Source organism: Apteryx rowi, unplaced genomic scaffold, assembly GCF_003343035.1.
Source record: "Apteryx rowi isolate R43461 unplaced genomic scaffold, aptRow1 scaffold_286, whole genome shotgun sequence".
NCBI lineage: Eukaryota > Metazoa > Chordata > Aves > Apterygiformes > Apterygidae > Apteryx > Apteryx rowi.
The window spans coordinates 1,032,427-1,055,439 of record NW_020449263.1 but is presented as its reverse complement, the minus strand read 5'-3'; the positions used below and the strand labels follow the sequence as shown (position 1 = coordinate 1,055,439).

The 23,013-nt window shown below is 35.4% G+C and overlaps 1 long non-coding RNA gene across 3 annotated transcripts in view; it reads left to right on the top strand.

Moving 5' to 3' along the window:
• Window positions 1-23,013, top strand: part of LOC112967675 — a 78,521-nt gene that overhangs the window by 28,833 nt on the left and 26,675 nt on the right. The window contains exons 4-7 of one of the 3 annotated variants that reach the window (XR_003254076.1): window positions 5,492-5,666; window positions 6,359-6,532; window positions 9,703-9,855; window positions 17,586-19,346. This is a non-coding gene — a long non-coding RNA (uncharacterized LOC112967675). Of the gene's footprint in view, window positions 1-5,491; window positions 5,667-6,358; window positions 6,533-9,702; window positions 9,906-17,585; window positions 19,347-23,013 lie in introns of those variants that run through there. The other 2 variants (XR_003254075.1, XR_003254074.1) reach the window with 2 other exon arrangements.

Below are 23,013 nucleotides of genomic sequence, written 5' to 3'. Positions count from 1 at the left end.
CCATAAGCAGTTCAGAAATGAAGAACTGCGTTTTCTCTCTTTGACTCAGGCTGGTTTTCAGTGTCAAACTTGAGGATTTGTAATTCTTCATCAGCATGTGTTAATTCTTCTCTGGATCAGTAGTAGTTTCTTTAACCTAACAATTATTTTTGCTATGGCTGGTATCTCCTACATTCTGGGAAAAGCTAGATAAATAGTTAACCCTGCTGACTTTTCTGCTATTACAGCTACATTAATTAGCTAGCATCACCTGAGTTCAAAGCTAACTCGTGTAGGCCTGTGCATATTTGAGCAAGACCGTTGACAGAAATACCCTTAATCAATGTTATTTCTAGAATTCTGAACAGTTGCTTGTTGCTGAAACTTTTTAGTACCATGTATGCAATATCCTTTTTCAGAAATTCTACTAATTTTCTGATTCATAAATCTAAACTGATGCTTATGTATTTATCTGTTACTTGACCTTGCTGTGATAAAGTGGAAAGCCTCATGTCTATGCTGTGTTTTCTAAGTTAGCGGGATAGAAAGCCATATTCATTAAGCATTTGTCAAGGTGCATCCTTCAGTTATTTTTTCCCATCTTTTCTCAAATATGGATGTGCTATGAAATAAATGTTTCATACATGAAAATGGATTTTTGGCAGCTTGTCTTCTGACCAGCATCACCAAACACATTTTAAAAAGTTTTTAATCTTTCCTCCCTTTTTTTTGTAGCATTCCTTAAGAGATTATGTTTTGAAGGAACACTGAGTTTTCCTTTATGCTTTACTTCCAGACTGATGTCTTATTATGCTATTTTCAAGCAGCAGCCTTGTCACTCTTTTTTCTCATGTTACAATGGGTTAAAATAGAATCATATGGGGAAATGTCAGTAGAACAGTACTTTTGCCAAGTAATACAGTTGCATCAATTTATTATATTCTTATGGCTGCAGTAGCAATCAGAGGAAATCTGGAGAAAAAAATGCTATTTTGTAAGGCTTCACGATGTCATTTTTCTGGAGTTTAAATGCTCTTAAACCTTGTGTACTTTGCTCTAGTTATTAAGACACTACGGCATTCCTCAATAAACAGATCCTGTAGAACAGCATCTATTTATAAGGTGTTGTAGAATGCTGCTTCAGTTGCATGTATCTGGTTTGGACAACAGCCCCAAGTCCTCGCAGTGTATGTTTTATCCTTTTACATTTTTAGTGGTTCTGGTGGAGTAGCAGCCATGACATCAGTCCAAATTAGAATTACATAGTCATTGGAAAATGCACACTTTGAACTAGCCAGCACTGAGAGAAAGAAAGAGTGTTAGACTGTTGGAGTTTGTGCTGTGGAACAGAGAAAAGGCCAAGTGTAGTAACTGCCAGTTAAGTCACTTCTAAAATAAGTTACGGACTTTTTCAACATAAGGGTCAGTTTTCCCCTAACTTCTCTAATCTTTTAGTTATAGTTTCTGCTTTAGAAACACAACTGCAAAGCAGAGGCAGCAATACAGAGTTGAGTTTTATCTCACTAACGGAGTTACATATATCTTGCTATTATTGCAGCATGGGGCACTATTTATTGTCAGTCTGCCCAAGCCTTTGTGAACAAGTGTGGGAAATGTATTGTTAATGAAGACTGAAGAGGCTTGGGAAATCTGTGGCATCTCAGGGAATGCTATCAGGTAATGAAAACGGGAATGACAGAGTCCTAGAACTGGAGAAGTAGGAACTTCAAAGTAGTGAAGACTTGGCCTCCTGCAAATTTCTGTAAAAGGGCTAGTGCAGAACAGCTGGCCCTTCCGCAGGAACAAGTCCCCACCTCTCTGCATGGAGTGAGCCAATTCTCAAAACTCTTCTGCAAAGTCTTTGAATAAATTTTCTCTAACCCTAAAATGTAAAGTATTTTATGTGAAAGTTTTCAAAGTCAGTATTAGATCTGTATACTATCTTTCATACTGTGATCTGTTCCTATTGCTTCAGTTAGGGAAAGGAAGCTGCCTTTGTCTTACAACTGTGAGTAAATGTGGGTGAAGCRTTTAACAACAACCCATTCAATTTCAGTTTTGAATTGAAATCTACTTATGTCTGAATCAGCTATGAATTGCTCGCATTTTGTCTGTATTTACACAGCTCTAGTCCAAACAGGATAAAAGAACATTTTTCATCTCTGCAAGCCTTTGGAATGTTCTCTGATATTTATTACAGCTGTTTCCATCCACAGTATATTCAGTGGCAACAGATGTAGTATTACAGCTAAAAATCCTACTTTCTGGTTTTGTAATCCCRCTTTTGGTTCCAGCAAAACTCCCAATACAAATATGAATCTGAACAATGCCTATTGGTTTGCAAAATATCAGTCATGAGCAAACAACATTAATTTAATAATTGAACTCTTCTTTCCTTCAAAACCAGCCTCCAAAGATCTCTCTCAAGTCAAACCTGAGAGGTATGTCCCATAAATCACAGCCCATGCAAGTGTAGGATTATAGAGTCCACAACACATCTTGTGTTTTGCCCACGTTAGTGTTTTTTTGCTTTTTGTTAAAGAGCAAGACTTTAAGTAGTTTTACTGGCAGAAGGAGCTATATCARCTGACAATGAAATCCCTAAATTTCATTGTTAGGAAATATGTGTGCCTCTGAACTTTATCTCAGTGGTCCTAATTACTATTTTTTGATTACTGTTTCTCCTGCAATGTTTACATCTTTCATATTTTTGTGGATTGTCATATTGTGCTTGTTTCCCTGATATCTTTTACAGGAAACTGTAGAGGTATTTTAATTTTTCCTCTGTAAATCTTCACTCAGACAATTTCCAATCTTTGTTGTTATTCTTTGAATTTTTCAAATTTATTTTCTGTTATGCCAGAGCCAAATTGAGATTTCTGTGTGACTTTTTGCCAGAACAGCACTGAGATAAACTAACAGAAAACTTTTATGATGATTTGACTGTTTCCCTGAAAACTGAAAAAAACAAATGTAGGGTGGTCTCGTAATAATGAAATTGCCATGAAGCATTCTTTTTTTATATATGCCATGTAGACAGCTCACTACACTCAGCACATAACAACTCACTTATTGCAAAATTGCAGGAGCAGTCTGCAGATCATTCCATACATCTCTGAACAGAGGGATGCCTTTATTCCTTATTTTTTTTCTTTAAACATGCTTTACCATAAAGCTTGTATTACCTTTTTGAGTGAATATCTTAAGTTCAGACTTCAGCTTGTGTGCTGTAGTTTCTGGCTCTCATTTTTCTCACTATTCAACTGATTTTTTTAAAAATACAATAAATCAGGTGTGCTCATTTAATACATATTTTTAGAGCCTGATGGACCCTTTACATGAAGTTTCTAAGCCACCAACAATCTTTTATAAGTGTTCATGTAAGCTTAATCTCTATCAGGTTAATTGCAATCATATTCATACCAGAAAAACTCAATTAGATGCATATTAGCAGCTTTTCAAGACATTAAAGTGAAACAAGCTTTTGTTCCTCTTTTTAGTGGGTGGTTATAGAGCATTTAGCCTTTCTATTCTTTCTATTCTATTTCTATTCTATTCTAGCCCTATCTCTTGGCTCTGTTTTGAGTTTATTTTCAAACTAAGTTAATTTACTTTATTGCGAGAAACAATAACTTAGTGCTGAAGCACATTTTCTCCCTGGTTCAGAGTTGTTTTGCAAATCATTTGGACAGATTTGAAGCATAGCAAGACAGAATTTGGAAAAGCTTTATTATGAGGGAGTGGAAAGTTTTCTCATCATAGTGGCTATAAAACTGTAGAAGGAGGGTAAAATTGGATAACCATTAGTAGGTACTCCAGAGATCATGTCCAACTGGTTTTGATCCCATAAAAAGAAATCCAAGAACCATCTAAAGCTCTTTGCAGTCAAAGAAAAATACCCTGAAGGTTCTACCTTTCCCTCTGATCTTCCTTGATATTCCTTTGAACTACATAGACAAGTTGTATAGCATTGTAAGCACCTGCTATACTGCTTTTTTAAATCAACAAGCAGCTATTAGAGCTTATTTATTTACCCATTGATTTCAAACATTTCTAAAAGCTCATATCTGAAACAATGGAAAGTATTTTACTGATCTTAGCTCTGTCTTGCCCCAAATCTTCCTTTAATTTGCCAGTACTAGCCTGTGCTTAGTAGAGGTGTTTCCATCTCTTCTCACATCACCTTCTGTACTGTTTCCCTTCTGTACTGTAATGTTTTGACTATAATTCTGAGTTTAAATGAGGACTAAATAGTTTTATTGCATGCTTGGTATTGACATAATTATTTTACCTTTGCTGATGATGAACCTTCATTGATTTCAATAAAAACAGAGTTGCGCTGATGCCTGATGCTGCATTTTGCAAAAATATATAGCAGGACCATTTCCTTGCAAAAATAAACTGCCACTGCCAATAAATGCCTTTGAGAGAAAGAAAATTAAAAAGGGATCTTTAACAGATCTCTCCATCTTGTTATGCTTGTGGTACTTTTTGGCAATGTAACAACACATAGCTTTTTTATGATAGACTTGCCTGTGAAAAAACCTACTTAGTTACATTTGCAATGATAATTTTTTTTGACTGGAAATTATTATCTGTTTCTAATAAGAAATGGGCAATTTCAGACAAATGTAACTGAACGAGAAGTCATCTCTCGAGATGATACGGAACTTTGAAATCTAGTGGGAGTTAAATTTTGGGAAGTCTTGCCATGAGGTGCTCCAGCAAAGCCAGTAATTAATAGGGYATATCTCTGGGGAAGGGCCAAGAATATCATATGGAAACATATTTTCTGAAATGTAAGTTGGGGTTTTCCAGTATGAGAAGCCATTATATTTGATATCAGATGAGTGGTGTAATAGTTGCATCTTAGTGTATCAGACACCTGAACATCTCTTTGGAGTTAGTTTCTGGAGATGTAAAGGATGCTAGATTTTACCCACAAATGCAGTCAGATGATGAATTCTTTTGTACAGTAAAACTTTGCACCAATCCCCAGAAACAATGACTGATGAATATTACTTGAAACAAATATATGTGTTGTCAATTTATCTACCCCCAACTAATTCACTGGAAGTGATGGAGAGGAGATGAAATTCTATAGAATAAAAAAGAAAAAAATGAAAAAGACTTCTTGAATTTTAGTCACCTGTGAAATCTGCCACTGAAGATCTATCCATGCTGATTCTGAATAACACAAGGTAAATTATATGCTTACCTCATGTAAACTCTTGTAGTCCTACTGCAATAAATGGGGCATTGGTAACTTACATCATCTATGAGTCTACTCATATGAATATCTAAAGGCAGAATTTGTTCTCTAGAATTCTTTACGTTTTTTAGAGAGCAGAGCTATTGATCTTGTGACCTTTTAGTTGTTACTCAAGGTTTGCACATGCATAACAAGAATAGAAACAATTGACYGGCTTTGGGGACTTAGTTTTTTTTTCTCTACTTCACTTAAAAAAAATAGCTGAACTTCTTTGAGAGAAATGACTGTCTTGTTTTACAGATGATTTTCTCCAAAAATCAGTTTGGTGAATTCACCACATATCTCAGCCTTGGTTAACAACATGAATTATTGTCATTTTGAAGAAAACTTCATAAATTGATGACTGAAAAAATGGTAACATATCAACTGGACTAGAACTGAACTGAACTAGGATTAAGGCTTAAAAAATTAGAATGTACGTACACACCAGACGGTTAAGTCTATGCCCATTAATAAATGCAGCATTTGAAGTGCAAGTTGTGTATCTTAAAAACAAAGCAAATCAAAAAACCTAACTACAAAGCTGTAGACTCTGATTTGCATGCCATATGTTGAATCATTTTAAAGTTTTTTTTTTTTTCCATAGGAACATTATTTAGCCATAGTATTTGCTAGTTAAAGGAATATTTCTTAATCTTACTTGGATTTCTTTTTAAATTCTCAGTAAAGCTAAGCTGCTTCACCAGAGTCTAGTAGTGGTAAAGTAAGTTTTAAGTGGTTTGCTTATATTAGAACTTTATGAAACAGACTTGTTTACCTGACTGACAAATCACTTCTGACATTGTTTGGTTAAAAATCATTTATAGATTTCAGCTTGTTCTGCTTTTCAAGGCAGCTTAGTATGATGCAGAGGTAAAGCTTAGTTTCAATCTATATTAGTTACTTACTAAGTGACAGCTTTCTGACATGCATATGAGAAAGTATATGTAAGATGTGGGAAAGCCCAATAAGTAGGATTATCCACTTGTAATATGAGGTAATACAATTTACCCTTTTTTTCACACACAGGCTGGACTGCAACATCAAAGCAAACTTAATGACTTTCTTTTTAGCTTCCTGCTAAGGCATAGTTCATCCACATATTTGAAATTTTCCCCTTGTTCCTAGGAGACAAATGAAGTAGTTGTGTATTCAAAGAGAAGAATTACTGATATCATTTATCAGCTGGACTTCGTTCACCACTTGTCTCAACTCTGTAGACTGAAGAGTATCAAGAAGCAAAGTCTCAAAATTCTCACCATTCTTCAGGCACTAAAACAAATATTCTTTCTTTGAAAAATGGTAAGTAAAAATGTGAAGCTTGCAGAGATATGTCTAGATTTTAAAAATGAAGTAAATCAAAATGTGACTTGAGTGCATTAATGTGTGCTGTTAGTTTCAGTGCTTTAAACTATCAAAATTTATGTGCTTGTACATTACAGTGCAGTTATGCTTACAAGTATGTTTAGATTCTCCCAAATCAGTGTGCCCATTTTTGATTTGGACTGATACCTTTCAGTCCTTGTGAAGAATAAAAATTAGATGTAGCTGTTGTTGAAGCCCTGTTTAGTTACATGTTGGATTTTAAATCCCTTACAGAAAGATACAATGCTTGAAATATTCCCTTAAGACACTCATCAGTGGTAATTCTGTTTCATTCTTTTAGCTATTCATTATGGACAGGGGCTTAGTTTTATTACAGAGTTGTAGAATTAGAACTGCTGTTGTAATAGGTAGGGTTTTTGTGCAATGTTTATTGCTTTCTAATATTTCCTGGCCACTGAAATTTAATCCAGTTTTCAGAGAGCTTTCCTTTTATCCTTGTAAATCAAAACCGTTTTTTAACAAGTCTGCTTCTAAAAAGTACCTCTCTGAAATACATCTACAACCTGAATTTGTTTAATTCTACATCAGAGGAACCATATAGATCCCCTAATATCCAGTCAACAGTTTTTTCAGTCTAAAGTCTTTTAAACTCTTCACAGGATTTGAGTAAAAGACCTCAAATATGTATCTAATAAAAGTCAAAGTCTGTTATGGCCAAAGGAGATGTCTTTTATCTGTATTCAAATATTCTCTTCTGACCCATTCTCCTAGGCATCCATTAATTGCAATATTTTTACAGGCATTAGAAGAGTATGCTGGATTTTCCAAGCTCTAAATTAAAAACAAACAGAAATCATCAACAGCCTAATAATATATAGAGAGAATAAAAGTGGAGCTGCTTCTCTGAACACTTACAAATTTTGTGACTATGCTCCTAAAGAACCAGCACTCAAACTTGTCCAGCCTTGTTTTGTTCTGTTTTACTTAATGGCTCTTTTGTGTATAGGCCCATATCAGGTAGCTTTTTGCTTCCCTAAACTCACAAGCTACTTCTCAAGTCAGTTTGCTTGAATTTGTGGTATTATGTCATTCCCTTATGAAACACACACCTAACTCCTTTACAGTAGTGGATGCTACATCTAAGTAACAAGAAGAGTACCATCTGTGAAATATTACAGAGGAGAACACATCTGGTTCAAATAAAGGAAAAAAATTCATTGTTTACTAAATTTTCATATCCTGCAACAGATACCACATGAAACAGCCCCTTTTTCTTCAGACTGTTGTGTCACATGTCAGGGAATAAAGCAGGAGGAATGAATGAATGGTAATGGCAGAAAATCTAGTATTGTATGTCTAATTTTTTGAAGCATGCTAGAACTCTGTTTTAGAAAGGACAGCTGTGAAGAGGGATGGAAAGAAATACTTTCTCTAACCATCTAGGAAGTCACACCTAGGACAACCCTAGCTAATCTCTATTTGTCAATGTGTGTACATGGACGTACAATGAAGTTTTCTGGGCATGTCTTCACTTTTCAAACACTCCAGACTTTCATCCCCACCATTCAGTTTACCATGCAATAAGCTTCTCGCATAGCAAATGATTGTTTCCATTACTACCAGCAATGAGGTGACATGTACATTGCTACAGTCAGCCCTCCTGTTTTCATGCAAATTAACAGGAAAATACTCAGCAGTTTAGATAGATATACTCTTATCAGTTTTCAAGGATTTTTTTTGAACATATGTAAATACTGTTTCGCTCCTGTTTTTTGCTACAAGTATAAGGGTTTTTTTTAATAGTTTACACTGGAGAGCTATATGTCTCTAACTTATGGGTACAAAGCTTGCAAGAGCAACAAACTCTTGGTTTTCCTGGTAATCTTTTATAGATTTACATGCCCTTGTAAAAGAAACTACCACTGAACGGTTATGCGTCAGGGAATGTATGGGTCTGTTAATAGAAGGTTTTGAAGGCAGATGATCTTTGCATTTTTAGGATCTGTTTTGAGTAAGTACTCAGAGAAAATAGCTGCTTGTAAGTGGCTGTAAGGAATCAGCAGAGCTCTGGAAACAAATCCGAGAACCTAACTTATTTATGAGGTTGAGCAAGGTAGGTGATATATATGGTAGAGATACTGGAATAATTTCTTTGCACACGGTTAACTTTTGAAGATAGCATGACTGGAAGATGCTCCTCCTCAGGGTTTGAGGTTTGCTATTATTTGCAATCCACATAGCATCACATGGAGTTTCAGGACCCCAGACTTTGAGGACTGGCACAGAATTCCCACATCTCTAGAGCCGAAACTTCAGGTTTAGTTCTAAGCAAKCTAGAGACTCCTATAAATGCATACAAGGTAGAGTGAGCTGTTGTATAGGGAGCTTGAGCTATACTACCCTAAAAACCCATCTAGAAGTCCATCTACAATGCTAGAAAATTGTGTGTGTGTGTTTTTTGGAATTTCCATGGAACCGCTGATATTAGGGAGCTACATTTAGGGCTAAAATCGTGTCCCAGTGAGATTCATGGAAAACCCATAAATGGGAACAGATTTTTACTGTTTGTATTGAGTTCGTGTTTAACTGAAACTGATAAGACTGTGTTAAAAAATAAGTGCAGTAGACAGAAGTTGGTCTCAGGATGCTTATAATTGTTCTTATGCATTCTTTTGGACACCACTTGTATATTTTGTTTAAAAAAATTTTATTCAGAACTTGACTGTCCCACTACAGAGGTTACAAAATGAACAACAATAAATTGTCTTTTATAGTGCCTATGAAAAATTCTGGCTGATGGTAACAGAAGCTTGAATCTTGTCTTTGCAACACTTTCATGCCATTGACTAATAGTGGTGGTAAAAGTTTCACGCTGGCATCCTGCCTCTACCATGGCAGCATACCCATATCAGGTAGTATTTCGGTCTGCTTGGGCCATCCCCTGCTTGTTACCTTTGCTGAAGCCCTCGGTGAGAGTGCCATTTGGGAGAGTAGCCTTTATGGTGTGGATCCGAGACTGTCAGCTCAGCCTGCAAAGAAAATTAGGTGGTTTCCAAGCAGCACTGGATAGGAATGGCCATGCAGAACTGAAAATTTTAAAGCAAATACCATTGGTAAGAAAACTTAAGAAAACTTTTTTATTGCAGCAGATTTGAAGAGATGGAAGATCAACTAACAAGTATCATTTATTACAATAGTTGTGTTTGGTACAGATACCACAATGAGAAAGACTTGGAAAAGAAGCAAGCTTGGACAACTTTCTTGAGTGGAAATTCTTCAAGGATACAGATGCACGCAAGGTCAATTTTGTATTCATTAAAAAAGTTTAGCCTTTGTGCTACAGACAATATTATATTTTTTTCTAGTCAATTTATTTGAAAACTGAAGACAGTTCAATATTAGGTCCTCAGAGGCTTAAGATGTTTTGGAAATGCCTGTGGAATAACACAAGCAGCCCCCACACTTCTTACAATCATTTTCAAGAGATCTGGGGTTATAAGGACCTACTAACAATCCCCTCTTACCCATAAAGAATGAGAGAAGCACTGTATTTCTGAGGGACTGATGAGAAAACTAGAATTCAACGTTTTCTTAATATTACCTGGCTGAAATTAGCAAATAGACATCTGGTGCTATACGTAGGTATCAGGACATTGGATGCTTTTATTTCCACAAGTCCTGCCCTCACAACAGAAGTTGACCATGTGGCTGTGGGATGGGCAGCTACACATTATGGTTTAGCGTTTGTATGAACTCTTAATTGCACGTGCCTTTCAGAAACAGTACCTGAATTCTGTACCCTCCTGGGTTCAGTCTTTTTAGTGTCAGCTTCACCTTCATCTGTGGGCACAGGAGATCGCTACAAATTTTCCCYGGTCATCACTTCTGTACTAGGAAGCAATTGAAAAAAATGCTGCCGTAGTTTGCCTTCTTCTAAATATAGTCTTTTTAAACTTAGAACCTGGCCTTTTAAAAAAGACAGTTTTAACTGCTGAAACATTCCACCATTGCACATAAGGCTCCAGGCCTACTAACTGGGACTTTGCATTAGACTTGTTGGAGCTTGGCAGCAGTAAAATGAAGAGGCATTTTTTTTAAAGTATTTAGAAATTACAGGCTGGGGTGTAAGGAAGGGAGGGGGCAGTTTTCCTAATTGAGGGGAGGGCAGGAAAAGGAGAAAAAAGAGAAGGCAGCAGCAATGAGACCTAAAAATGGTCAGGAGTGACTATATCAAAGTCTTAAAATTGGCTATGATTCTGTTTACTTCGAAGAAATTGTGCAATGGTGGTTCCTAAATTTCTGTGCATATGGGCAGAAAAGATGCATATGAAATTGCAAGAATATAAAAACAAGTATGAATTTGTAGTTCAGTATTTTATTGTTCAATATTTTGAACCCCTATGGAGGTTTAACTATGCTGGAGAATCATGGGAACCCAGCTACCCGTGTTTATTTCCCATTGTTTATACTTAGTAGTAGTTGTAAAGATATAAAAGTCAATAAGCAGTCTGTGAGTAAAGGCATAATTCAAAAATATGAGTTTTTTTGGCAATGAGGATGCAACTGGAACATTTCGTAGTTAGACAAGTGTTTAAGCAGTCAGCTGTGTTTCCCTGCTTATAGTGCAGGTCATTCAGTAAGAAAATAAATGATCCATCCTGGTGTAATAATCTGTTGCTTTGATGAAAATCCAGAAGTAGGATAGCAAATAAACCAAAGAGGACGGATTGGTTTAGATCTCTGTGTACTTTCTGCCGTGTTGCATTATTTTAAATTGTAAACTGCATGATGAGCTTTTGCAATAGCTGTGGGAGTTTCTTCATTTGCCATTGCCTCTTGCCCCAGTGGTGTGCTACTGTGCTTGGATTTCTTTCATTCCCCTCTTCTAGTGATTTTACTCTGTCCTATCTATTATCCAAAGAATGAGAGTTACACTGTCTTTATGTTGTTTCGCATCCTTTGAATTAGTGGCTTGGGTAAAGATTTAGAAGTATTTATGATTCATTTTCAAAAGTGATGTAAACATCAAATATAAGGCTTAAAAAACATCCATAAGTCAAGTACTGTTCTTGTAATTGCTGCATACTGAATTCCCAAAGTAGTCTGTAAAATCAATTGCTTTAAACTGTTTACCTTCTATATTGGCCCATATTTTCTTATAGCAGAAGCTGCTGTTTGTTAAGGATTAGAGAACTGAAATGTACTGACATCTCTTGCAGGTAGGAAAATCAAAAACTTCAGTCACACATCTGCTTCTGAAGCAGCTGTGGTACTTTAAAAAGATTTTGCCTTCTCAGTTAAGATGAAATGAAAACTGATCTGTTACACTTTACACTGACTAGACAAAGAGTATTTCAGCTGGAATGTGAGGTATTAGTTGTGTCATGCTGTCATGCACCCCACCCCCTACATGCTAAAAAAAACCACAACCCCCCTCCAAAAAACCCAGTATAATTTAATGTATTTTTCTCTGCAAAATATATGGCCCTATGTAGTCTGAGGATTTCAATATTTTTCACTGCTTTAATTAAAAAACAGAACAAAGCCAAAACCTCAAAACTTTACATAGTGGATGCTTTTCCATTCATGGAATTTCCAGAGCTTATTGCTGCTTCCATGTTCTTTAAGGAGCTGGGGAGTGACCCAAACTGTTCACTTTGTATGGAGGCTTGGTGCAGTTAGGAGCTCAGAATCAACCTTTACTCTTATAAGCAAAGTTTTTTCAAGACAATCTTAAATACTTTTTTTTTTTGATTTCTTAGAGTAACACAGAAAGCTCTTTGTCTGAAACCACCAAGTGCTAGAAATGCTACAAGCCACAGTGCAGTTTAGAGGAAGAGAAATAAGAAACATCTGGTGAGTTAGGACTCTGTATGCACTGGCACAAAGATGCAATAATAAAAAGCAATTATTTTCCATGTCTGTTCTTGCAAATAATATTATTACAACAGTCTGCTGGCTACAGAGTACCTTACGGGAATGAGAACATGTTGCAAAGTGTTTTGATGCACAGAACAGTTACGCTTTGGAAACGGTTCTCTGTTGGCCAGTTGCCTGAAAGAAAAGTGAGGTTGGCTTGTAACTGTGGCAGGTTTGTGAATCTTTCACAGAGACGTTTGAGCTAGTAGTTGTTAGCAGAAGGAAGTATAGTATCGCTTTAGTTCCATATTAGATAAGAGCCATTTTACTCTTTTGTAATTGATTCTTCACAGTGTTGAAAGAAACTCATTGAATTACAATTGGGATTATCTTCTCTGGTTTGTTAGCCTGTCTTTGGATTTCCTGGTAGTGATAGGCTATGTCCTGCAAGAAAATGGATATTAGCTGTGCACATGAAACTTCTAGGCCCCATATCCTAATTTGCTCGACATATTGATATGGAATGCCCCTTTGCTTAGGGGCAATTTGTCTTAGACAAGTAGCCAAAAGTCCTGGCACAGAGTGATTCCCTAGCCTACAGAATATGGCGTACAGCGATTGTAGCAGTACAACCAGAGTAAACTCATGGCAGCCACAATCTGAACAGTTATGGTCAGAATACAACTTGTGCTTTTCTGGTATGCAAGTTCTGCACATCCTGTATCTGGCAAAGACCATGTTAATACTGTTCTCACAGAAATGGTGATCTCCCTATTTTGGCAGCAGCTAAAATTATTTTGAGATATGACAGCCAATACTATTACTTTGGAAAAAGTGCATTGCAAAAAAATACTGTGAATGTACTCTCACTTTCTTCTCCTGGTTTTAAGTATATCCTTGGTATTTTTAGTTTCATTTCTTTTCCCTATAGTCAATCTCTGATGTATCTTGGTGCTGGATAGGAGGTACTGATATATCTTAGCATCAAACTAGCAACTTTTCAGTGAGCTCTAAAGTTGAATCTTTGCCCCAGTGTAAAATGGTTTTGCTGGCACCAGATGTCAGTGTTGGTCTGTACTAACAACCTTGAAATGGTGCATCTGTGTGTCCCTTTCTGTACCAAAGACTGAGCAAGTGACTAAAACAGTTCAAAATGGTGACCACCTGTTTGTGAACTGACTTTACCTAAAAATGAACTGTAGGTGAAAACTCTGTCTAAATGTAATTATGACAATGAATTTATGAAACCAAACTCTGGTTAGAAAATGATATCTTGCTTCATAGAACACTGGGAACATGAAGAGAAAATGGATCATTTTCTATGCTCCTCTGAGCACAATTATCCTCGATCTCTTACAGGCTTCTGCTTAATTCTTCACAGTTTTGATTCCAGTAACAAAATAAGTTTAAATGTGTGCTAAATTTTTTCTACTAAGGTCTAGATTTGTTTAGATCAACTGGTCAAAAAAAGATATTAAAAACTGTGGTTATATAATTTATTTTTAACCCTCTATGTAAAATTATGCTAGAATAGAGAAACTCTGTAATACAGGGAGAACTTTCCATGTGTTTCCACAGGCCTATAATAGTCTTTAATGTAGACACCCCTTCTAAATAGTAATTGCGCTTAAACACTATTAATATTACCATTTAAAACTTTTTTCTTCCAGTAACAATATCCAACCTGTTCAATATTATTAAATATAAGACTTATCTCTTCAAAATGTTAGCTTCCAGCAGACTCATAATACTTATGAGGGACATTTGGACAGCTGATTTGTCATCATGATCTGAACAAACCAGAGATGAGAAACTTTTTGCCATGCAAAGACAGGACAGCTTACATAAAAACACTGTTTGAATCTTTAGAGTTGGCATGGGAAAACAACAGTAAAAGTTTTTGCTAAAATTATGACACTTTATTGTTTGAAAATGCAAAAATGAAGCAATTCAATCTTTTAAAGTGAATTAAAAAAAATCAACAGACCAGCTATTAAGTGATTTGAATCCTTTCTTATCTAAAGCAAACAGAAGAGACAGCTATTTCAATTTACCTCATTTAGAGTCTTTCTGACTGGTTATAATTTGTTTTGTTGAAAATACTAGGCCTTGCTTAGGTGTTTGTGCCCAGTAGTCCAAATCATTTTTCTGATGAGCTTATATTTCAGCCAGTTAAAAAGGTTTGAGATGAAGATTGTTCTGTAAAAAGTCTGACTATCATGTCAGATTGTCACTGGCACAAATTGCTTTAGCCTTGAGACTTCTGCTTTACTCCTGAGACCATTTCAACTGTGCAGATTTGCTTGCTGTTCCATGCTGATTCATGTGGTACTCTGTGCCCCATCTTAATATCTTTAGCAAACATAGATAGATAGGTGCAATTTAAGATGACGGTCCTCTTTGCCGTATGCCACAGATCATTCTCTTTTACATTTTACATGGTTTTAATTTCTGGACTGCTCCTGTCAGACTGAATAGCCCTATAAATATCTTTCATAATTCTAAGACTGTTTACCAATTTTATCGTCTACAAGGATGTATTATAGTGAAAGACCAAGTTGTTTTTGTAATATGTTGCTTGTCTCACAGGGGTCTATCCTGCTTTGTTTTTGAAAAGTTACTTATAAGAAGTGAGCTGTAGAAACCAATTAACATTGCTGCAGAAGGACTGTAGTGATTTTTTTTTTTTCAAAATGCAAAAGAAGATTTGATACGGCTTAATCAAAAAGCAAGTTTTGTAATACTTAAAAGATTTTTTTAGAAAATATTTGGTTAAATAGTAATTTGCTAAATTGCTTTATCAAAAGAACAGCCATTTCTGTAAAACTGTGCATATTTAGTTAAAGCAAACTATTGCAATATAGCTAATTCTCAGAGTATCCTACTTACGACTGCTGTAACTATAATAGAAATGCAACCTGTGGGAATCTTAACAGATTTTGTAGTTATGCTGTGCTAATTATTCATAGGCAAAATATTTTGGCTAGTCACTAATTACTTAAAATTACTTCAGTCTGCTGTCTTGTGTTATCTTTTTCAAGATACTTTATATCATAAGGAAGTAAGTTGTTAGTATGTAAAATTACTTGATATCAAGTCCTTGCTGTAATGAATACAAAAATGATAAAAGTTCAACCTGTTGAAGTGCGTATGAAAGAGAGGAGTTTGGGTAAAGTAGGAAGGGACATGTTTTGTGGCAGTGACCAAAACTGATCTCTGAGTAAGGTTCTGTGTTTTACCTTTGGGAGAACTGTAGAGAATTCTTGGCTCTTTTTGATCCATGGGCTCAAATAGCTTTTGGCATAACTTTGCCAGGGAAATGTTATTCTGTGTTGTGGAAGCTAAGGGTGGCTAGCTTTACTTTTAATGGCCCCAGGGATGTGAAGCATGATGCCAGCATGTTCTGCCAGTACTACTGTTACAAGGGTAACCTTGATATATAATAGAATTCAGGGTTAGGGACCCTGGGTTAATTCCTTCACTGGGATGCTCAATTTGGAGGTGATTATACATGTTGACTTGGAGTTATTATAGGTAACCTAACCAAAGCCTACCTGCAGTTCAAATTGTGCTCTAGAGGTTCCTGTTTATCTCTGTTGATCATAGAGGAGCACACAGAAAGCAAGCTCTTGGTTTAAATGTTTCATTTAAATGCTTAAAACTATGTGAGATCAAAGGTAGTATCTTTTTGTTTAATAGATTTTGATGGATTTTTCTGCTATTAATTTATAAAAGCCCATTTTGAAAACACACAAGCTTTTGGCATCTGAAGTGTCCTGCTGCAATGAGTTCCACAGTTAACAATCTGCTATGTGTAGAGGTTTCTCCTTTAGTTTTGAGCATATCCCTTGATAATTTAGTTTCGCCTAGTTCTTGTATTTTAAAGAAAACAAGACAACTAATTACCATCTCTCTACCACACTGTATCACTCTCCTTTTTTCAGTCAGTATTTTATATAGAATTTTTTTCAGGGTATATATTTGTCATATTCTTTAATACAAAATAAAATACCTGCATAAATTTGCCATAGTGTAAATAGCAAAAGTCTCATCTGAAAAGTTTGAACAAGTTATAGGTAAGTCCTCCATGTCAACCCTTAATAGGAAAAGGAAGACATCAGTGCTGGCATTAGCAGCACTGAAGGAGAGGACCTGGCCAAAATATCACATCTGTCATTTTTGTTTTCATTGAAAGAAGATAACTTTCTTCCAATGAAAGCCCAGGGAGGCTTTGAGGAACATGGATACAGTTAGAAGCAACAATTTCATAGCTTATTTCATAACTGGTTTTGGTACAGAGGTRATTACTTTTAGTCAGTTTAATTTTATGTACATAGGCCCTTTATAACAGGGAAAATGTTTTTGTGTTTACACGCTCCAGTGCTCAGTTATAATAATAAAAACAAAACATAAACCAATTCAAAATTGCTGTAGTTACTCCCCAAATTTTCTGTTAGCCACATTCATCTCCAAGCATATGGCAACTACACAGTTGAATAGTATGTTAAATACCTCTGTTTCACCCCCTTCCCACCACATTACCTATCTTCCATCAAACTGAAATGATATTAATTGATCCCTGATGTGAAAATATTTATGTTCATAAATGAAAATTGTACTAAGTCCTCAGACAAGGGAGAATGTGAAGAAAAGTGAAACAGTCAGACTTTAGCTTAGTAGAATTGAGAAAAAAAATCTCTTTGGAAAGAAAAAATACCAACAGTGAAAGAATTGAAACATTGCTTTAATTGAATAGAATGCTAAACTAATGTTTCCATTAGAAGAAATAACTGGAAAAAAAACAAGAGAATCCATGGAAGTATGGAAACATTTCTAGAACACGGAGTCAAACAGACTAAATTTTAAGAGGATATAGAAGGAACCTGAAACTTCTTATTATTCTCCTGTGCTATAACTGTAATAGAAGTATGAAACTGTGTTCTTRGCAAGAAAGGTCCTTCATTGTGACCTCTGCCTGCCTCTTTTCTCTGAGTAATTTGGAAAACCATGGTAATGAATGGTAGAAATAAGAGATCAGTGTGACCTACTGTACATGTGTTTTTCTGGTTTGTATTTTATTTTTTAAAGAAAATGCAATCCGCGTTATCTGTGATATAAAATGTGATGTAAAATTTTATCATAAAATTACTTTTCCCCTAATTGAGAATAGACTAGAGTATGCAACACACCCACTTACCGGATCTGAGTACACAGCAAAAGCTCATGGCTGAAGAACATGACTTAGAATGGGAACACTGGGACTCAAGAAGGTATAGAAGTATCAGCAGCATCTCAACTTCATGTCATCGTTCTCTAAAAGGAGCTAGTGACTGGCTATGGACTTGGAGTTTTTTTATGAGTTTACATGATGGTTTATATCCACTGTTTTCTATTTGGTTTGTAGAAATGGGARTTTCAGCAAACTCGAGCTATTTGGCAAACGTCATGATCCCCACCACCACTTTAAAAAAAGTCCTCCACAAAATTAACAAAAGAAGAAACAAATGAGTTGCACCAGAAGAAGTGAGTGTATATCATGTTACAGACATAGTTGTGTACATTTTGCAGACTCAATTCAATGACAGCACAGTATGTCTTATAGTCAAAAGCCTATTTTACTGCAAGCAAAGTGCAAAGTGTCTTGTCAGTTGTAGAGATTACTTCTGGAATGTTTCTCTCCAAATTACTCCCATTTGTAGTCCATGTCACAGTATTAATTTAATCCATTTCTATTTAGTGAAGATATTTTCTGTCTGACATTCCCTTTTTTCAAATGAGTTTGTAGGGTTGGAATATGCAATCTAGGAATGAGAGAGGATCTAGGTATTTGCATTGTCCATTTGACAGTTATATTTCATAAACTGTCATTACTTAAGTGGTGAGGAAGTAATGACTGTTTAATAATTATATTAAGTAATTAATATTACAGCATTGAAGACGTGGTGAGACCCGTTCTGGCAAAGTTGCTACTGGTGTACAAAGAGAATGGAGTAACTTAAGAGTTCAGCCCATGATTCTTTTCCATCTCATTCYGTTAAGTTGACTTGAGACAATATTTTATCCTCAAACCAAGGAATAACTGTAATAAATAGCCCTCGATTGCCCCATCTGGGCATTAAAATGTACCAGTTTAGTTGGTGTCTTCTATTGAACTGACAATGACGCATATGAATTAACATATTGTATGTGACAATATAAAACCTCACTGTGATGTATTGGATCTTATTTATATGAATAAATTATGAAAATTCTACTTTTACTTCAGATGCATACGTTTGCTGACATTTCTGGAAATTTGTAATCCTAGTGTGCAATGCAATGGTAACTTTGYTCTGGCTAGATAAGCATTATATCTTTTTTTTTTTTTTTTTCTTAAAAGTATCAGCAAAAAATATCTTATCTGTTTTAAGAAAATAACTAAAGCATTTCTGTTTCTGTAAGGAATAAKCATGTTCCACGCCAATTTCCCAAGTGTGGAAATAGATGTATGACTTGGTAAACACGTTTCCAGTGAAAGTTGACTACTGTTATCTAATTTCTGAGGTTGTTCTAGAGTACCTAGTATTTTCTATTCCTTTAAATATTTACAAGACTGCATTCTTCCAGTTCATATTTCTGGTATTTTCTGCTTACTTTCAAATAGAAGGCACAAAGTGCTCTTTCATTTTCCTACTTAACTTGTAGTTCAGATGTTTCCATCAAACAGAAATTTTGTCTCAGCTAAATTTTACTTATCAAGGGAAAGTTATAATAAGCTTTAAACTCTACATTCATTGTTGTTAATAAAATCCTATCTTCACTTTTAATATGACTGATGGTCCAACTTTTTGCATATTATTTGCTAACTAATATATTTCTAGCTCTCTGACATCTCTTCTCTACCAGTTATGTACAACTTGACCACTTTGTTTGCAGCAAGCTCTTTGCTTTCCCCTAAGCTTCTGTCATTGATGGAAGCATCCTGTAAAAAATCCTGCTGCCCATCTTTATAACTCTCCTTAAACCAGTAGTACAGTGATCTCTCCACATACGCAACAATAGTTAGTCAAGGGATTAGCTCTGACTTCAAATTGCTTATTACCGTATCTGATTATTACTTTGCAGTTCTCTATCTGTTGTTTGCAATCTCTGTTATCTGTGACAGGCACTATCTCAATTTCCTGTTCTTACCATAATGCTGTTATGACGTAATCTTTGACTTCTAAGCACTTCCACAAAATAAGATAAAGTCAGCAGTTCTGTAAGCATATTCTGATATCAGTAACATAAAATATATTAAAACTGTAATAGCTTGGTTTAAAAATGGAAACAGTCTATTTTAGAAATATGTTAGAACCAAAAAGTAGCCTCAGTATATATTACAACTATATATTATCTCTAAAGAATTACAACCTGTTACTGTATTTTTAGCTGTGTAGTGAGACTGCAAATGAAATGTTCCATTTACTCATATTTTCCTAGTTGGTGGTGAGATGACCAACTGACAGTATGGGAATGGTATTTTAATAACGTTTTGAGAGATGAGGTAATATTTTGATCATTTAAAGGTATTTTCTTCCTGTAGGGATTTTTATCTTCATTTACTAAAAAGTTGAAGAGCTCTCATTTGTGTGTTTTTTTTGTGTGCTCTATCCAGGAAAAAAGTGTAGTACACAACATTTAGTTTTTCATCCTCTAAGTCAACAAAGTTCTGATCCAATTTCTGTTGAAGTTAAAGAACTTTCTAGTTGTTTCAGTAGATTTTGCATCAGGTTATAAAAAGCTTTTAACTTTTACACAAGTGAAATTCTCATCTCTCAGACTGTAAATCTTATCACTAGTGGAAGCCAGACAGAAGAATGACCCTTTATAGGCATTGTGATGCTGTGTAGGATTTTCATTTCCATTTTTTGTTGTTCTGTGCAAATAATGTTTGGCTAGAGTCAGCTTTCCAAAGGCGAGGGCTAACCACTTTCCTGGTCTATTTTTTTTTTTTTTTTTCCCCCCTCAGGAAGCAGACAGTATTCATTCTTCCCAAAGGTTGCCCACTGTTCTCCTAGGAAGGGAAGACCGAGAAGGAGGTTTAGGACACTTCTTCCAGTTTCTTCCTTTGATATGGTCTGTGTTGATTCCTTCTATTAATTTTATTTTCCTTGTACTGGATTTGCTCCAAACTTTTCATTATGAGTGGAGAATTTTACTTAAATCTTACATCTGTTAAATGAATCTTTTTGTGTGCAGCGGAGTGCTATAATGATTAATAATTCCCATCTCTGTGTGGACAGTTGATGCAAAACACACAGAATAATTTTCTCAAAAATGCACATTTCTCACTAAAATGAAATTAGTCATCTTTTATAGACAGAAATCAAGAGCCATGTCTCCACTCAAACTGAGGTTACTTAAAAAACAGACCAGAAAGTACCACATAAAAGTTCACAGCATTTTCAGAGCACATGTTGATATATGAAGCTCTTAAAAATTCCAGATTTTTTCTTTGGAAAAAAGACAGACATTTGAACTCCAGCCTTACCCACAGCATTACTCAGGTTTTCCAGGTTGGCTTCCTAGATGAATTGTGGCTTCCAGTATATTATATCCCTGGGCTCTTCTACTACATCAGCATCTGGCAGAGTGACTTTGTACAGTTCTGTGATTATTTTCCCCATTTAAAGTACATATACCATTAAAAATGCTAAAAGGAGGTCATATATGTTATCATAATAAGGAAAAATGATTTTGGCTGTAAAATGCCGCCTCTACTTTAATGGTTAAATATGAATCTTTAGTCATGGGAGATCAGAGAGCCTAGTTCTAGCCTACCCTTTGATTTTTGGCTTACATCTGAGTCAGAACCTTCATCAAGCAATAATCAATAACAAGGAAGGCATCTGAAGAAAATTACTGATAAGAAGGAAGAACTGATAATTGAAGATTTTCACTGGTTCTGCTCCGTAGCTAGCAATATGTGAGGCAATGTAGGTAGGTGACTGGATGTCACAGTGAGGATGAGAATGGCCAGGCATCTAGGAACTTCTGAATCAGAACTTTCTGGTGACCTTTAGCAAAAGTTATTGTGGCCAAGCCCAGCCTTTAGCAACAGCTACAAAAACGCTACTGACATCAGAAGGGTTCTGAAGAACTCAGTGAAAGCAAATCATGGTTATTGTTCTTTCTATTTAAGGATTATAAAACAGATAAATTACCTATATGTTGCAAAATACTGAATTTTGAGCTTGAAACAAATACACTTGTTGGTGAATGCAGGCGTGTGACAAAATCAGTTAGTGTGTCATAGCTGACAGATGATAACTTCTTAAGATGTACTAATTTAATCATTTTCAATTCTGAACTTCTTTAAGTCATTAGTTCGTATCTCCTAAATTGCAGGGTTGTTTCTTCAGCCTTAGATCACTCATAAATCATTTAAAATGGATGTCTGATGTTTCTGTCACTTTTCTCAACTCCTCATTTAAAATTGCATGTCTTATTTATTTAATTTTGTATGGGACCAGTGATTTTTTTATGGTATGTAAGGTTATTTCATAGTGCACCCAGTGATTCAAAACAAGCTACTAACACATATGAAATTGCTCTCTGACTAGTCTTATTTGTTGACACTTACTGCTTACCAGTGAATCTCTTTTATTATCTATCTCTTAATATCTATCTTTAATAGCTGTAATATCTTCTTTGTTTTTTCTCTACATGTTCAAATTCACAGTTCTGGTGAGACCATTAACTGCTTCAGTCTTTCACTTTGACATTTTATTTCTGGGACTTATGACACCATGTGTTGTTCAGAGAACAGTGAAATTTTACAAAGTCCACTTTGTTCATTATCAGAATTACAGTGTTAGCATACATATTATGAACATCTGAACAATATGATTAGTTCTAACTAGTTGATGTCAGAGTTTCTTTAATGTATAGTTCAATGTGCTACAGGTATAATTAGTACAGCAGCCAGAGCTATATCTTCCTATTTTAAAAGTGGCTGGGCTGCAGACATAGTCATCTCTCAAGGTCTCAAAGACCAGGAATCCTGCCCCACTTACTTGAAATAGGTGAATCTGGTGACTTCCAGGAATATTGGTAAAGAAAACATGCCTCTGTCAGACAGATTAAAAACTTTCCTTTTTAAATTATGGATGAGGAAATTAGTAGCTGGCCAAGGTTTTGTGGAATATGTTTTAGTTTAATCGTATTTTATTATATTGTATAATTTAGTTAGATCATCTAGAGCCTTAGAGTTAGATGTTTTATTGATATAATTCAATTGGTTTATTATTCTAAATAAAATAATAAACTCTTGCATTTAACCTTGTTTAGGCTGATCCAGCAACTCACGGTGAAAGGCTGTTTATAATGTCATCTAATTTTATATTCTACCTTGTTAATCTCATCAGGTAGTTCCACACATCTTTCTTGTTTGCTAGTCTGAAAACAGTAATTTGAATTTACTGTTTCTGGGAAATGAGGGGTGTGAATGAACTCTATGAGTATAGCAATAAAGGTAACACTACCTATATTGCTTTCTAGCAAGGAATATCCACTAATCCCGTAATTTATAGATATCCATAGCTACCTGAAAACATTCAATTTGAAAATCTCAGTCA